Source organism: Rhineura floridana, chromosome 7, assembly GCF_030035675.1.
Source record: "Rhineura floridana isolate rRhiFlo1 chromosome 7, rRhiFlo1.hap2, whole genome shotgun sequence".
Taxonomy (NCBI): domain Eukaryota; kingdom Metazoa; phylum Chordata; class Lepidosauria; order Squamata; family Rhineuridae; genus Rhineura; species Rhineura floridana.
In genome coordinates this window covers 134,313,976-134,319,975 of record NC_084486.1, presented here as the reverse complement: position 1 = coordinate 134,319,975, position 6,000 = coordinate 134,313,976, and the positions used below count along the sequence as shown (strand labels likewise).

The 6,000-nt window shown below is 46.2% G+C and overlaps 1 protein-coding gene across 2 annotated transcripts in view; it reads left to right on the top strand.

Annotated features, from left to right (window-relative positions):
* Positions 1 to 1,231: 1,231 nt before the first annotated feature.
* PLD1 (phospholipase D1) overlaps positions 1,232 to 6,000 on the top strand; it is a 201,921-nt gene continuing 197,152 nt past the window's right edge. Inside the window, exon 1 of one of the 2 annotated variants that reach the window (XM_061637320.1) lies at positions 1,232 to 1,317. The gene's annotated coding sequence lies outside the window, so the exon portion shown is untranslated. The remainder of the gene's footprint in view (positions 1,318 to 6,000) is intronic. The other variant, XM_061637319.1, reaches the window with a different exon arrangement.

The window sequence follows — 6,000 nt, the reverse complement described above, 5'->3', positions numbered from 1 at the left end:
TCTTGTCGACAGAGGGCTAAGGCTCAACAATCATTGTGCATTGTCTGTTGTCCCTTGGGGGAAGGCAACTTGTTTCGACTTTTAAAAAAACAACACCAAGTAAACAGACAAAGGATTGTTGTTCCCTGAGTCCTTTCCTCTCTAGAATTGCTGTGAGAGCTCTGCATTCTCTCAACGCACCTGGGACCTTTGCAGAAAAGGGAGATTTACAAAGGAGAGCCAGATACAAGAGAGTGAGCAAAGAGTGTGACCTACCCAGAGCCTTCTTGTTACGTTACAGGAACATAAAGCTGCCTTATTCTGAGTCGGACCACTGATCCATCTAACTCAGTGTTGTCGACACTGACTGGCAGCGCCTCTCCAAGATTTCCCAGCCCTCTATTAGGAGATGATGAGGATTGAACCTTGGACCTTCTATGTGCAAAGCAGAGGCTCTACCTGAGCGACAGCCCGTCCCCTTTCTAAGCCCCAGATAAAGTCAAAGTCAAAGCATCGTCTAGCTGCAGCTCACAGGCAGCGCATCTGCCTTGCATGCAGAAGGTCCCAGGTTCAATCCCTGGCATTCTCCAGATAAGGCTGAGAGAGAATTGTGCCTGAAACCCTAGAGAGCTGGTGCCAGTCAGTGTAGACAATACTGAGCTAGATGCACCAATGGTCTTACTCAGTATAAGGTAGGGATGGAAAGAGCTGTCAGTTTCTCTCTGTCATTTTTCCCATCTTAAATGTGGAGAAATTCAGCTCTGTACATTTCGGCAGCAATTTGCAATTAAAAAAAAATCCTCGTGAAAATTCTCCAGCATTTTAATGCGATTTTGTCCTAATAAACACATTTTTGTAGATAGTTTTGACTAATGTACACATCTTTGTGGCAATTTCTTGTCATACAATGCATTTTTGTACCCTATTTTCACTCATATATTCCTTTTTATGTACTCTTTCCCCTAACATATGCATTTTTGTAAACACGGTTTGGCTGCAAAATTCGAATAAAGGCGAATTTCCAAGGACGGCTGTGTTTCGGAAAGCGCTGGTTCGACAGATTCCGCTTGACGTGCCAACTGAATCGACTTTCTCGCCCTTCGCTGGTGTAAGGCCCCTTCCTATGTTCCTATGCACAGGCGAGCCATTGCACTATAGTCCCCACCCGTCTCCTTCGGCGAGTCCGCCCGCACCAGCGCGGACAGCGCTGACCCCGCCCTCACCCCGCCTGGCCGCCCTCTCCACCCGCCGGTAGGAGGACTCCCTTCCTAGGCCGTCGCCGCTGTCGCCTCGCTCCGTGGTGGGCTCCAGCAGCGCCCCGCTTTGCGCCCGCCGCAGGTAAGACGTGCATTCCCCGCCCCGCACCTGGGAAGTGCATGAATGAACACGTGTGTGAAGCAATGCGGGCTTGTGCCGTTGTTCACGCCATCCGGAGTTTTTCTGGAGAGCGGCAGCTGCAACAGTTCCTGCTGCGCCACCGTTTTGCAACTTTTCTGGAAACTTTCTCGTTTTTACAACCTTCCTTCTCCTCTGCGTGTGCCGTCGAAGGGCTCGTTCGCGCGGGTAGTGCAGACGCCCATTCGGGACGACCACTCTCTTCTTTACCTTCCCGTGTCAGAGGTAGAACTTTATATGCGCAGGTTCTCTTCCTTTCAGATCTGAGCCGCTGCCACCCTTTGGCATGCTTTTAAATTCTTTTTCCCGCTTCCTATTTAGGACCGGGGCTCTCTAGGAGTAGGCACTTGTTTTGTTCGTGCGCTTGTCTTACCGAGCAGGAAGTATTTTCTTCTTGCAGTAGTAGTTTTTGTGCATATTAATCATCTAAAGTTCAGTGACTGATGCTTCAGAAATGCAGCCTTTGTGCGCATCTTGTGAATGCAGCTGAGGAACAATTTACTCTAGAGGAGTTTAACTTGGAAGATTAATGGCGTTTCTGGCACCTCATTGACTTATGCAGTGAACTTGGACTCTCCGGTGGCTCAAGGAGGAGTCTTGCTTCAGCATCTGTTTTGCAAGCAGAAGGTCCCGGGTTCAATCCTCAGCATCTTTAAGTAGGGTTGGGAAAGACTCCTCCCTAAAGCTCTGGACTGCTGCTGCTAGTCAGTGTAGATAATACTGAGGTAAATGGACCAATAGTCTGACTCACTATAAGGCAACTTCCTAGGTCCCTGTGAAAGATGGCCTGTCATTTTGAAAGAGCATCCTTCAGACGTCTCCTTTAATCCAGAAAAAAAAAAAAATCACAATCACAGGATGTTCCAGATACCCCTTTATTTTGGAGAGTTGCCATTCCACAGAATGGAGAATATTGGAATCTGCCTTACACTGAGTCAGACCCTTGGTTCATTTTGCTCAATACTGTCTGCACTGACTGGCAGCGACTCTGCAAGGTTTCAGGCTGGGGACATTCCGAGCCCTGTCTGGACATGCCTGGGATTATGAACCAGGGACCTTCTGCGTGCAAAGCAGATGCTCTCCTACTGTGCTAGGGCCCTTCTTGGGAAGTTGTTTTACACCAGATCAGAGTTTTCTGTTAATCCAGCCCAGTATTCTCTATTGTACTCAGTCTGGTTGCAGTTCTGAGGCAGACAGTCTTCTCCCGTACCTGCAACCTGGCCATTTCAACAGGAAATGGCAGGGGCTGAACATGGAACCTTCTATGTGTAAAGTATGTGCTATGCTCCCAAACTATGCCACCACAACTCTTTACCACTGTCCCTTGCTGTATCATATAAAAGGCCAAGCTAGTCATGGCATTAATTGCATGGATAAAGTTAATGTGCACTTTAAAAAAAGAAATAAAATAGGAACACCCAGGAAGCTGCCTTATGCTGAGTCAGGCCGTTGGTCCATCTAGCTCAGTATTATCTACACTGACTGGCAGTGGCTTCCCAGGGTTTCAGGCATGCCTACCTGGAGATGCCATGGGTTGAACCTGAGACCTTCTGCGTGCAAAGCAGATGCTCTACCACTGAGCCGCAGCCCTTCTCTCAAATGCCCCCCTCCTCGCTGTGTGCATCAGGAAGGTAGCATCCCTCAGCATCAGTAGATTGACGTTAAGGTCACATCTTATTTGGCCCTAAATGCCACTCTTGAAACTCTCTGTTTAAGAAAGCAGAAGTTCAATTGAGCAAAAGGTTAAGACATTGTCATTTCCATTGATTTCAGTTAGAGAGCTAAAAAATGGAAATGGACTTCCTTCAAGTCGATCCCGACCCATGGTGACCCTATGAATAGGGTTTTCATGGTAAGTGGTAATCAGAGGTGGTTTACCATTGCCGTCCTCTGAGGCTGAGAGGCAGCGACTGGGCCAATGTCACCCAGTGAGCTTTTATTTGTTGTACACCGCCCTGAGAGCTTTTTGCTATAGGGCGGTCTAGAAATGTAATTAAATAAATAAAATGAATAAATAAATGGCTGTGTGGGGATTCGAACCCTGGTCTCCCAGGTCGTAGTCCAACACTCTAACCACTTTACCACACTGGCTCTCACACTTAATTTTTTCCTATCAAAATTATTTAATTAATTTTTTTCCTGTCAAAATTAATGGGACTAATAGGCTCATGACAGGTTATGTGTTTACTCAGAGACAAAGTTCCACTGTGGTCAGTTGGACTTACCCTGAAGTAAGTGTGTCTCCTTCTTCTCTCCATTGAACTCACTGTAACTTTAAAAAGGTAAAGGTGTCCCCTCACTTGTAGTGCGAGTCGTTTCCGACTCTTAGGGTGACGTCTTGTGATGTTTACTAGGCAGACCGTATATATGGGGTGGGATTGCCAGTTCCATCCCTGGCCTTTCTTTACCCCCCCAGCGTATGCCGGGTACTCATTTTACCGACCATGGATGGATGGAAGTCTGAGTGGACCTCGACCCCTTTTACCGGAGATTCGACTTCCTCATTCCGTTGGAATCGAACTCCGGCGCTGCGTTACCGCTGCTTACCACTCTGCGCCATGGAGGATCTATCACTGTAACCTACATCTGAGTAAATGTGTAGTTTGGGGCTTTTAGGAGTACGTAATATACCTGGATCATGCCTAGCGGTTATCTTGCACTTCAAGGTAAAAGTAGTACCAAGAGGGAAAATAAAACTTAAAACAAATCCAACAGATTCCTAATATGTTTTTGTTTTTGTTTTTGAAATAATGTATGGGATGAGCAACAGAATGTTGTACAGTGGAGCACTCTTGTTTGCTATTCCATTCAGCCAGCCATACCCTCCTTCACAATATTCCATTCCTTCCCCCCCCCCGTTTCCCCCACTCCAGCAGTCAGTCAGTATTCTGTGGCCACTGAGCTCACTCAATCCTCTTTGGGCTATTTTGGGTGTCTCCCCAGGGCTTCCCCTCCCCCCCAAGATTTTGTGTACTTCTGCAAACCTCCGGATGCCACTGACCCTGCTGATGCCTCCCTCTTGGGTGTGGGTGATGCTGTTTTGACTGCGTAATCATCAGCACTTCATGCCTGAACATTAGAAAGAGAAGGAATGATGTGGAATTGTCATACATCTTCCAGCTTACCTTGCACTGCTGCAGGAGAGGTTGTACAAATGGGTCTGTCTTAATAGCTTCATGGTGCTTGATTTATCTTTGGACAGAGAAACACACTGATCCTATTTGCATTTAACACTGAGCCAAACCACGGTTTAGCACAAATGAGCAATCCTGCAGGTTCCCAAAGAGAAGATCACTGCTGCTTTGTTCCTCCCCTGGCCTTGCTGCCACCATGCTGCTGTAGGCTATGTGATGGTTTAGCATAGCATACATCCAAATCTGAACTTGTGATTTGTCTTTCTCCTTACAAACCATAAGTTGAAGCCAAGTTTTGTTCTTGGCATACTGCTCATGGTTTGGCTGTGGGGAGATAAGCTGTGGCTTAGCTCACAGCAGCATGGCGGCAGCAGGAATGGAGGAGGAGCAAAGCCGCTGTAATCTGTCTGAACCTGCATGTTTGCTTTGTTTGTGCGATGCCATGGTTTAGCTTAGCATTATGTGTGCATTGAGCCATTGTGAGATGTTGTGCAAGCTGTAGCTGAACTCCCAAGGTATTGTCAGTGCTCTGGTTTTTCTTGAGGTTGATCTACTTCAACTGTTGTCTTGCTTATTGTAGAAGAGGATGTAGCTCTCGGTCAGAGCCTGTGCTTTGCATATAGAACATCTGAGGTTTATTCCCTGTTACCTCTGGGAAAAAAGTCTCAGGTCTTGGAAAGCTCTCAGCTTTGAGTCCCAGTTCTGAGGAAAAGGTGGGATATAAATTTATTTATTTATTGCATTTATATACTGCCCCATAGCCGAAGCTCTCTGGGTGGTTTACAACAATTAAAAACATTAAAAACAAATATACAAATTTAAAAACACATTTTTAAAAAGCAATTTAAAAAATAAAGGAATAATAATAATAATAATACTGTAAATCAGATAGTAGGCTAGTCAGGCTGATTGTGTGTGGCTCAATGTGAGGACGCTGCTTATATTTTGGAATTTCACCATCACTGGTAGTTATGATGACCACTTTAAAAGGATTAAGACAATTTCACAGCGGATGGTCCTGTGAATGACCTTTAGCCATGACATGTGGGCCATGCAACAAAATTGCAACAGCGTAGAGGCCTGGGCTCCCTGTTCATGATTACCATCACTCCATTTCCCCACAACAGTCAGTCATCGTTCCCAGGCCACTGAGAATGCTCAGATCCCATTGAACCTCATTTTGTTGGTTTCCCCATCTTAAGAAGGTTCCCCCCCAAAAGGTCTTGGTACTTCTGCAGACCTTGGCATCAGCACCTCCCTCTTGTGAACGGGCGGTGCCATTTTGGCTACATAAACATTGTCACTAATAGCCTAAATGTTAGAAATAGTTAGAAATGGATCCTCCATATTCAGAGGCAGTAAAATGTAAATCTACTGCCTTCAAGTCGATTCCGAGTTATGGCGACCCTATGAATAGGGTTTTCATGAGGCTGAGAGGCAGTGACTGGCACAAGGTCACCCAGTGAGCTTCATGGCTGTGTGGGGATTCGAA